Here is an 11,713-nt window from a genome sequence, read left to right on the forward strand (position 1 = left end):
ATTAATACAAATAAACTACACAATTAATACAAAATAATATAATTACATTATAATATAAAAATTATAACCTAAATGAAACATATTTATCTCTATTTAATGCCACTGATCAAGGCAATTACCAAAGATAACATGATATAAATTAAATTTGCAAATTAATATCCACCATATTAATTACAAAATATTCACAAAATAATTTTTAAAAATAGACATAATCAATTGAGCGCTCATTTTATATTTTGAAAGACATCTACAAAAATTTAACATGCCCAGCCCACTGAAAAATCACATAAAAATGGTTGATCACGATAATGGCAGATTAAGATATTTTTTGGAACAAGATTTAGTTGCAGAAAAAATATATTTTTTTTTTAAATAAACATAATTATTTATATTCATAGTTTCTTCGTTGGGATGATTCATAGAAACATAAACATTGGCCAGGGATAATATAAACTCGTCTGTTTAATTTTTTTTTTTTATGAAAATAAAATTGTTTACTAGATATAGATAACATACATGCTGAATGTATAAACAAATTTGTATATCATGGAATACCACTAAATAAATAAACAAAATATCTTAACATTCAACCCAAAAGACTTGTAAATACTTTTTACTAATATAAATGAGTTAATGCTATATTTAGCACAAAAAATGAGTTAATGTTATATTTGGCTCAATATTTGCAATTATGCTCTAATGCACAATATGCAAATTAACAAAAAAAATAAATAATTCATTTAATATTTATTGAAAACATACAAAAATTAAAAAAATTTATTATCCAAATTATGTACTCCAATAAATTTTCTATTAAAAAATTAATAAAAAATGATATATGATTTGTCATTAATTGTTAACTACTTAATTATAATAATTAGTGGTAATATAGTAAATAAAAAAGTTACATTTATTGATGTGCCAAATTTGACACATGCTATATTTTGTGTTAAATTTGACACATTTTTTTGATTATATTTTTTTGTAAGATGTGCTAAATATAGCGTTCTACTAACTTTTGGGCAGTACAATGAAAATGCTTAATGTATAATTTCTTTAAGAATCTAAAAATGTTTATTAGATAATAGACACGTAAATACATAAATACATGTAATACAATTAAGGCCAGATATCAAACCGAACCCAACAAGACTGAATCTAACCCTCCTACCGCCTATTGAAAACCACATCTCATCAATGGTTGGGTTGCGGGTTGCTTTATCTCTCGCATAAATATCTAGTGCAAGAGTTGTGACTGAAATTCAAAAGGTTGAATATCAAGTATGTGTCCAACACATGGTTCTCCAAACAACTTCAACTAACCATCCGAGAGGGTTTTCTTGATAAGCTTGATGGCATCATATTCAAATATATAAGTTAATAATAAGGCTTTAACAATTCTTGGATCCCAAGACCGCCCTCTTTCCTATCAATTTCTAGAGGAACAATTGAGGATATGATGATTCTCGAGCTCATGGAATCCGTTGGGATATGGAATAAATGTATGATTCAACAATGTTTTAATACCCCAACCCCATTTGAATATGCTGATTCATAGCTACGACACTATACCAATCATATAAGCTATTGATTCATGGCTATGATACTATACCAATCATATAAGCTATTCTGTTAAAAGTAGATATAATCCAGCTATGCAAAATGATAGGTCTCTTCCCTCCTCGTCCACTAAAGCTCTTTCGATATAGTGGAAATCTTTCTGGGCAATTAAAATTCCAAGGAAAATATTACATTTCATATGGAGAGGTTATCATGAGATTTTACCTACACTTAGTGGACTTTATCGTCGAAATATAGCTTCCCATAGAAAGTGTCATTTATGTGGTTATGGGGAAGACTCTAATGCACATGCATTTTTCTAGTGCCCTTCCTCACAAGATATATGGAAGCTTTTGGACTACTATTTCCTCTCAAATAAAAATCGTTCAAAGGTGTTTTATTATATGCTTTTGAAACTTTAGAAAAAGATTCATTGGAAAAGATGCTAATTGTGTCTTGGATTGTTTGGTTTGAAAGAAATAAGAACACCCATACTCAACAAGCAAGAACACCACAACAAGGGCTGATTTGGCTATCATCTTATTGTGAATCTATGAGAAATGCACTAATTCAAAATGATCTAGTGCCCACAAGAGGGACATCTTTAATCAAAGGAGGGAAGAAATAGAAATACATGATCTCGCTCTTTTGTCGATGCAACTATTTTGACACCTACTAATATGGTTGGCTTTGGAGTGATTATCTCAACACATAAGAATATTAAAGCAACCCTTGCAAAACTGCTACAAGGTATAAAATAAATACCTTAGTACATAACCAAAGGAACACTCATTAGGTCCTTGTGGTTAGAAAATTAAAAAAAAAAATTCTTACATAAATGGTAAATTGAAAAGACTCTTATATGCGTGGTTTTGTGATATAGGTCTCTTGTCGGCGTTTTAGGCAGAAGCACTAGCTCTATTGGTGGGACTAACATGGACTCGAGGAATTGGTCTACCTATTAAAGCTTTCTTCACTCATTAATTATCTTTGGTCCAAGCTTTAGATAATACTACTGTGTATCACCATGAGATGGGAGTCATTTTTTCGGATATAAAAGCTTTATTGTCTAATTTTTCGGGGTATCTCTTTTTCATGTTAGTCGTAACTTTAATGTTACGACTCATGGATTGATTAAGCATCCCCTTAGGCTAGACAATGAGCTTTCTTAGATAGAAGAGATCCCTCCTCTTGACTATTCTATGAACATTAATATTTATCAATTTCAGTAATTCTTGACAAATATATATATGGGATAATTGCGGCATAAGTACCCAATGTTTGAGTTTTATACACGGCATAAACCCAATATTTATTTTTAGTGGCAATAGTACCCAAAATCAGTAAAAGTGTAATTCTGTCAGTCTCCTCCGTTAGGTCTGTTAATGAGCTGATTAGGCAGACATGTGTCACGTTTTTATTGGTCCAAATCATAATTATTTTTAAAATATTATTGAGCAAGACCAATCACGGAGTGACACGTGTTGGTTCAGTCATCACGAAACGAAGACCTAACAGAGGAAGTTGACGGAATTACATTTTTACTGACTTTGGGTACTATTGCCACTAAAAATAAACATTGAGTCTATGTCGCGTACAAAACCCAAACATTGGTTACTTATGCCCAAATATCCCTTTATATATATAAAAGTTAATCTCTCCTTGTTCTATTTTCTCGTTTGAAGTATAATTCCCAAATCTGGTTGAAAATAAAAACATAAAAAAACATGTCTAAAAAAGAAAAACTACAAAAAATAAACAACACAACCTCTATATCTATATATATATATATATATATATTTATGAATTTTCAATGGTTACGTAACCATAGTGATTATATTTTTAGTGATATGCTATAATAGGTTAACATATTATTATTTATAAAGTTTCTATTTCTAGAATTAGATTAATAATTATTTAAAAAAATTAATTATTTATTAATATAATAATTATGTAATTTTTTTTACATGTTGCATCCTTCAATTATATTTAGATTTTAGTTCTTTATAAAGCTTTTCTTTTAGGACATTCATTAGATGTCCTTAGAAGATTGATAAAAATATATACACTATAGAGGTTCAAACCCATGCCTCCATGAATTGATAAGATTTTGTGAACCATTTTGGACTAGCAATCTCATATGTTTAAGGGGATTTTTCAAAAATATGGCTTAATAGCCATCAATGTGCAAAAATATGGTAATTAAACTTTACTTACTTTGTATGGAAAAATTTAACTACAAAAAATCAGAATATGGGAAAAGTTATCCTACATTAAAAAATAAAAAATAAACAAACAAATCATCTATTAAGGAGGGTAGTATTGTAATTAAGCATCCAAATACTACAATGCTGAAATTTTGACTCAATCAAAAACATCCCCAACAGATTTTTTTTTTCAGCAAGAACACCCATCTCCGGCTGGCAACACAATTCTCCTCCGGCAACTCCAGCCACAAACCCAAACCTCCAGTTACCTCCAGCCACCTCCAGCCACGTGAAACAACACCTTCCTACAATCGGATCTGCTTCTCCAGCGACGTCCATCTCCGGCGACGTCCTTCTCCATCACCAGCGACGTCCTTCTCCATCTCCGGCGACGAACTTCTCCATCGTCCAAAGCATCCAAGAAAACCAGGTTTGTAAAATCTTGTTCTGTCAAATACTATATTAATCTAATTTTCTTCAACTTAAAATCTATTAATTTCCTAATTCTTGTACATAATATAGAACCATTGATTTCATATTTTTCTCATAGCTATTTTACAGATTATAATGATAATCATGAAGTTCATGATGTCAATTTAAAAAAAAAACATAATAATTAACTTGAAATTTGAAAAAATTAATTAAACCTACTAATATGGTTGCATTGATTGACCAAAAATATACAAAAAATAAAAACTATGATTATTTTAGATTCAACTTTGTCTTGGCGATAAAAAAACATTTGATATTGGTCTGAATTCTAATTGTCAAAACATTCAGTAACAACAAAGTAACTAGTTACCTTGAAAAACTATTATATTTTCCAATTAAGTTTTTTAGTGACGTATTTAATTGCAGACTAAAGTAACCAGTTACCTTCACCAGTTACACCCAATTAACTACTTAAAAATTTCAAAATATTACAGGTATGGAAAATACTACTTCTTTGGTTCAAATTGGAGGCAAGTGGTCGGAGGCGAGGGAGGAGGTTGGTTCGTAGTCAGATCTGGTTTTTTTTTTTCTGTCTTGAGATCTGTGGTAACTGGTTACCTTCACGTTGTTTGTTTGTATATTTTAGGAGGTAACTGGTTACCTTCACATTCTGATATGTGTGTATATTTCTGGGTTCTATATGGTAACTGGTTACCTAGGTTACTAAATCATACTTACTCTTCTTCTTTTTTTCCTTCAAATGTGATGTTTTTTTTTTCATTTCTAATATGAGTGACTCGTCAACCTCTTATGATAACTGGTTACCCCTCTTATGGCAGTAAGTTACTAATCGCACTGTAACTGGTTACCCCTCCTAATACATGTTATTTAACCTCTAAGATTATTTTTTACATAAATGTGAAAAAACACAAACATGTAACTGGTTACCCCTCTAGATAAATATTATTTAAGCTAGTTGTAGGATTTTTTTTACATAACTTTGAAAAATAAAATAAGTAACTGGTTACCTTACCTAGGTTTTAAAAAAAAACGTACAACCTAAAAAAAAGGGAAAAAAAATATTTACAATAAAAAAAAAAATAATAAACACAATTCATATTACAAAAAAAAATTTGCAAAACAACCATGGAAAATTTTAATATAAAAATAGTTATATAAAATTAATATAAAAAAAATAATCAAATTACAAACATACCCTTCAAAATTCATAAAACTTGATTAAGAGTGAAAATATGGCATAAACAAACTTTTATACAAAAATATGGGAAACTAAATCCATAAAAGTGAAATTAAAACAAAAAAAACCACAGATTAACTTTTTTTGAAAAAAAGCCATATTTTTGCACAATCTATTAAAATTCTCATATAATATGTCATTTTCACTATGTTTAATAGATAAAAATTTATTTATTATCCAAACGAAAGCCTATTGCTCTATTTTAATTCCTTTTTTTTTATTGTTGTTTATAAAAACTAAAAGATAAACTCTGAATAAGGAATGGTAAATAGCACTTGGTCTCCAAAATTTACCACTTGTATTACTTAGGTCTCCAACCTTTTTTTTTAGCAATTAGATCTCTAATATTTATTTTTAGGTTCACATAGGTCCCCAATGTTATATTTTATTCAATAAATTCTAATTTATAAGAGTAAGATAGGATTTTAACAAAAATAAATATAAAAAAACATAGGGGCATTATATTCTTTAAATTCTTTTTTTGTTAATTTCAATAATAAATTATTTTATCTTGTATTCATAATTTTTTTGTAAAATAATGTATAATTTTTTAGAGAAAACTATTTATTTAACAAGTTTTTAATTTTTATTTTATTTACATATTTAAAATATATATTATTTATATGTATTTTTTAGAATATGAAAAAGGAAATTTTTTTTAAAAATGTGAGTGATAAAAATATATATTATATAATAATTTTTAATAAAAATGGGGTGTCTTAATCATGGAAATATAATGCCCCAAAAACACATAGCATCCATTTTTTCTCTTTAATCACTTCTTAATTAATTAATTAATTATTACCAAATATATTATTTTGGTAATTGGCTTAAGCATTCTCTTTAATTATTTAGAAATAATAAAAAAAAATTACGTATGTTAAATTTTAGAAGCATTGAATTTATTAAGGGTGTTTCTATGAACAGCATCTTTTTTTTTTCTCACTACAAACATTTATATTAAAACTCCCCATAAATTGTTAAAAATTCTTTCCACTTTAAAAAGAAATGTGTGTAGTGAGAAAAAAATAATTTTATTGATAGAAGAGCCCTTAATAAATTTTATGCTTTTAAAATTTAAAGTGTGTAATTTTTTTATTAAAAATAATAAAATAATTAATAAATAAGTGATATTTAATATTTTAGAGGTATAATAGAAAATAAAATTATAATATTTGATAAAAATATTTAGGTCAATTTACGAAAATAATATTGTTACACCCAGATTTCGAGACCCGAGATTGTGATCTCGAAAGCTGGACTCGTCAATTGTGAGCTCGAAATATCTGAAACGCATATGCATGACTCAGGTGTCGAACCCTCGAATCAAGATGGCAACCTCGAAGACATTTTTTAACCTCGAAGTTCTTTTTGAGCTCGAAAAAACTTGGCATCAGGATATACCTGATATCGGGTGTCTGCAGATCAAGTAACTCGAGCTTGGCATGAGTATAAGCTCGGAGTGTGACAGCCTCGGTGGTATTTACCCGCTCCAAGCTGGTCTTGGGGAAAGGTGCCTAGCTCATAACTTATCTACAGACCTGGACTTCCATGATGCTGATTGCTGACCTCGAACGACTTAGTGGGTTATCTGATGAGACGTAGTCTACGTATTCAAAATATATTTATTGTTGTAACTTCCCTACATTAAAGGGATATTAACTAGTCTGTTATATGCCCCCTGGTCTTCAGGGGACGTTTCCTTGTATATAGGAGTTACATAATTTAATGTCATTATTTTTCCATTAATAAATAGGAGTATCTTCCCGAAATATGTGGAAACGAACTTTGAGAACCCTCTATAAATAGATATATCTTGAACACTTAGGGGGGACGGATTTTTGATATCTTAAGGAAATTTCTGGAGAATTCATCCCTGAAGGATTTCCTGAAATTTCCAAAGCCTTGATAAAATTGACTCGTGGACTAAGCAGAGTTAACTGCTGAACCACGTAAAATTCTTGTTGTTTTACTGTATTATTCATCTGCGCCATAGTTCATGTTGTTTATTCGCTCTACATTTTAAGTTGAAGAAAAATGGCGTCAACAGTTTGGTGCTTTCATTGAGAGCCTTAAGCAATACAATCCCTGATTAACTATGGTCGCGAATGATCAGAATATTCATGAAGAAAACTATCCACGGCGCCCTGGGAAGCAGCCGATGATGAATCCTGAACCTGAAGAGTGAAGTGAGTCCTCCGATTCTTGAGAACCTCCAGCACCTCCGGCTCCCAGGGACGATGAGCACATGTACTATAATCCCGAACGGTACGTCCCCATTATGGAACTTGAAAACCAACAGTTAAGAAAACAGTTGGCTAAGGCCAAGAAGCGAAACGAAGAGTTGGCTAGGTTAGCCGCGAATGCGCAGACGGCTCAGCCTCAACCTCCGCAGGAGAACCAAGACCCACCTCGGCGGGACGTTCATGTTCCTCCCCGCAGGCCTCATGGGTGACCTCGGAAAAACGCTGCCACAAGAAGAACGGGGCAACCTCCGCCACCGGCAAAGCAACCTGCTCCCTTGAGACCCCGAAGAAACACTCGGGCTAGGGCTCCAGTCAACTCAACTGCAGAGTTACCAACAGAAACTGGGAATAACCGAGCCCCTGCAGAGGCTCGGACTCAGATTCCTGGTAACACATAGAATGTTACCGAGTCAGCACGGGCGAACTGGACCATCCAGGCCCCGAAATGGTTTGCAGCCACCGTCACCCATACGGTTCCCTCCGTCACCAATAAGATACCCCTCACCACCTCGGAGGAACGCACAACTAACTCAGGGTGATGAGGCAAGGCGGGCAGGACGAAAATAGGGGAATAGAGAGGCTACTAGGGAATGGAGAGGCGCCCAGCCTGCAAGAAGCCAAATGTCCCGATCTCGCACTGCAGAGACGAGGCAACATGAAAGAAATCCATCTCGGAACAATCATGTGACAAGCCTCGCCAGTGACGACTCAGGGGACGCCAAATCAGTCAGCATGTATGATCAAGGACGTAGAAATACTGGAAACCATAGGAACCGCTCCGACCTGCGGGAGCACCTGAATCAGAATCGGGGTAGTGGTAATCCATCGAACCCAGACCTGAGAGATCGCCTAAATGGGCGCAAAGATCCCCTGCGAAGACATGAGCCTGGAATTGTGATCAATGATAGCCAATTTCAGGCGAGACCCCCTACGGACCCAGTTCAAGAAAGAATTGATCAACTAGAAAGGGCATTTAGGCTCTTGCAGAATGAGCGAGGTCGGAGTCGGGACGAGGATTCTAATGAGGAGCTCGAACCATTCATTCCCCATATCTCCAACACTCCGTTTCCTCAAGGGTTTCAGATTCCTCATGTCCCGCCTTTTGAAGGGAAATCCGACCCGTACAGTCATTTGAGTACATTTAACACCATAATGAGAGCAAGTAATGTGGGTTACGAGCTCATATGCATGTTATTTCCAGCATTGCTTACAGGACCAGCAAAAAACTGGTTCGAAAAATATAAGAGACATTCAATCACTTCTTGGGATCAGCTATCAAAAGACTTCAAGAAGCAGTTTAGAGCCATGATCGGGGTAAGACCCGAGGCATCGACCCTGACCAACGTTCGGCAACAGCCAAGTGAAACGTTGAAGAGCTACCTTACAAGGTTTAATTTGGAGGTCGCTTGAGCTCGGGATGTAGACGACGGCGGTCATCTAATGGTCGTCCAAGCTGGGGTAATGCCGGGAAGTCCCCTCTGGGATGATATGCAGAGAAAGCCTGTGAGGTCCTTAACCGAGTTTAATAGACGAGCTCAGAGGTTTGTCAATGTAGAAGAGGCGAGGTCAACGCTGAATATAACCTCTCAGCCCATAACTACAACAATAAATGTAAACTCTGCCTCGGCCTCGGCAGACCCATCAGCCTCGAAACCCCCTGCAGAAAACCCTTCCAAAAGGAAGAAGAATGAAGGAAGTAACCCCGAGGTGGAAGGGGGAAAGAAGAATAAAGGGGAAATGTATTTCTCCGTGTACAAAGTGTACACCGAGCTCAATGAGTCTCGAGAGAATATCTACCTGGCTAATGAAAACTAGGTCCCTTTCAGGCGTCCAGACCCCATGAGAAATTATAAGTCCAAGAGAGACTCCAGCAAGTACTGTCGATTTCACAGAGATACTGGGCACACTACTGATGAATGCAGGCAGTTGAAGGACAAGATCGAAGGACTGATCTCGAGAGGATACTTCAGATAGTATGTCAGGAACCAGAATAACAATCAGGTATCTACTAGCCAGAGGGCAGCTGCGCCGCTGCCTGCTCAGAACAATAATTCCCGAGCTAGAGAAGAAGATAGGCCCCCTCCGATTGATGGAGAAGATGTGCTAACCATCCCGGGCGAGCCTCATCTCGCAGGATCGGGTAAGAATGCCCAAAAGCGATATGTGAATGAGCTAAAAACTGGGGACGGGTCCCCTTATGAACCCGAACCTAGAGCTCCAAAGTGCCAAAAGATTGAATCTCAGCGGATAACCTTTACTGAGGACATTGCATCCCATGTTCAGTTTCCCCACAACGAGCCACTGGTCATCACTCTCCAGCTCGCGAATAAGAGAGTTCATCGAGTTCTCATTGATAATGGGAGCTCAGTGAACATTCTCTATAAGGCCACCTTATAAAAGATGGGACTCGCGCTTCGAGAACTAAAAGCTTGTGCAATGACATTGTACAGTTTTTCAGGAGAGGGGATTTCCTGTATGGGGTCCATTGAACTCCCTGTAACCTTGGGAGACTACCGAGTCTCAGTAACCAAGGTGATGGAGTTTGTAGTAGTGAACCTGCCATCAGCCTACAACGTGCTACTCGGGAGACCCGCCCTAGTAGGGCTTGGGGCATTCTCGTCTGTAAGGCATTTGGCCATCAAGTTCCCAACTTCTAGTGGCATCGGGACGTTGAAGGGAGACCAGTTGGCCGGGAGGGAATGCTATAGCATTTCCATAAGAGGAAAGAAGCAGGCGAACGCACAAGCACTCGTTGTTATTCAGAATAAGGACGGGACAGTCCTGAAAATAGATGAAGAAATCGACCCAAGAGTGGAGGAAAGAACTGATCTTGAACCATTGGAAGAGCTCGAAGAAGTCAGGCTCGAAGAATCAGACCCCCCGAAAACGGTAAAGGTCGGGAAAAACCTTCACGAAGAAACCAAATAGCAATTAATTTGATTTTTGAAGAAGAACCAGGATGTCTTCGCGTGGTCACATTCGGACATGATAGGAATAAGTCCAAATATAGCGAGCCACGCGCTAAATATCGATAAAAGCTTCCTGCCGAAGCAACAAAAGCGAAGACAACTGGATGACGATAGGAAAAAGGCCCTAAAAGAGGAAGTCGACAGGTTAAAAGCAAACTGATTCATTAGGGATGCCTTTTACCCCGATTGGGTAGCCAATTCGGTGCTGGTCCCGAAGCCTAATGGGACGTGGCGAACCTGGATTGATTACTCAGACCTCAATAAGGCCTACCCTAAGGACTGCTTTCCTTTACCACGGATTGACCAGCTCGTGGATGCCACGGCAGGGCATGGACTAATATCATTCATGGATGCCTATTCTGGATATAACCAGATTGCCATGCATGCCCCTGACCAGGAACATACGAGCTTCATAACAGATAAAGGGTTATATTGTTATAACGTCATGCCATTCGGGCTCAAAAATGCTGGAGCCACTTACCAGCGGCTCGTGAACATGATGTTCTCCGAGCAAATAGGGAACAACATGGAAGTTTATGTTGACGATATGTTAGTCAAATCTCAACTTAACAATAACCATGTTGATGACCTCGAAGAATGCTTTGTCGTGCTCCGGAAATATAACATGAAGCTTAACCCTCAGAAGTGCTCTTTCGGAGTATCTTCAGGAAAATTCCTGGGTTTCATTGTAAATGCTCGAGGAATAGAAGCTAATCCGGATAAGATCCAGGCCCTAATAGACATGCCTTCACCTCGAAAACACAAAGATGTCCAGAGTTTGACTGGCAGGATGGCGGCACTAAGTAGGTTTATATCAAAATCTACAGACCGTTGTCTTCCGTTTTTCAACCTGTTGAGGGGAGGCAAGAAATTTGAATGGACAGAGGAATGCGAGTTGGCTTTTCAGGAACTCAAGAAACACCTCTCAGAACCTCCTATCTTGTCAAAACCCATTACGGGAGAAGTTATGTACTTGTATCTTGCTACGACCAAGCACGCCATAAGCGCAGTACTCATACGGGAGGAAGAAAAAGTGCAAAG

At 36.1% G+C, this 11,713-nt stretch overlaps 1 long non-coding RNA gene across 1 annotated transcript; it reads left to right on the forward strand.

The window, feature by feature from the left end:
• The first annotated feature begins 3,742 nt into the window (after positions 1–3,742).
• On the forward strand, positions 3,743–4,960 carry LOC133828899 (uncharacterized). Its single transcript, XR_009891371.1, has 2 exons — positions 3,743–4,197; positions 4,694–4,960. It is a non-coding gene; the product is annotated as an uncharacterized LOC133828899 (long non-coding RNA).
• Positions 4,961–11,713: the final 6,753 nt, after the last annotated feature.

Source organism: Humulus lupulus, chromosome 4 (assembly GCF_963169125.1).
Source record: "Humulus lupulus chromosome 4, drHumLupu1.1, whole genome shotgun sequence".
Lineage (NCBI taxonomy): Eukaryota > Viridiplantae > Streptophyta > Magnoliopsida > Rosales > Cannabaceae > Humulus > Humulus lupulus.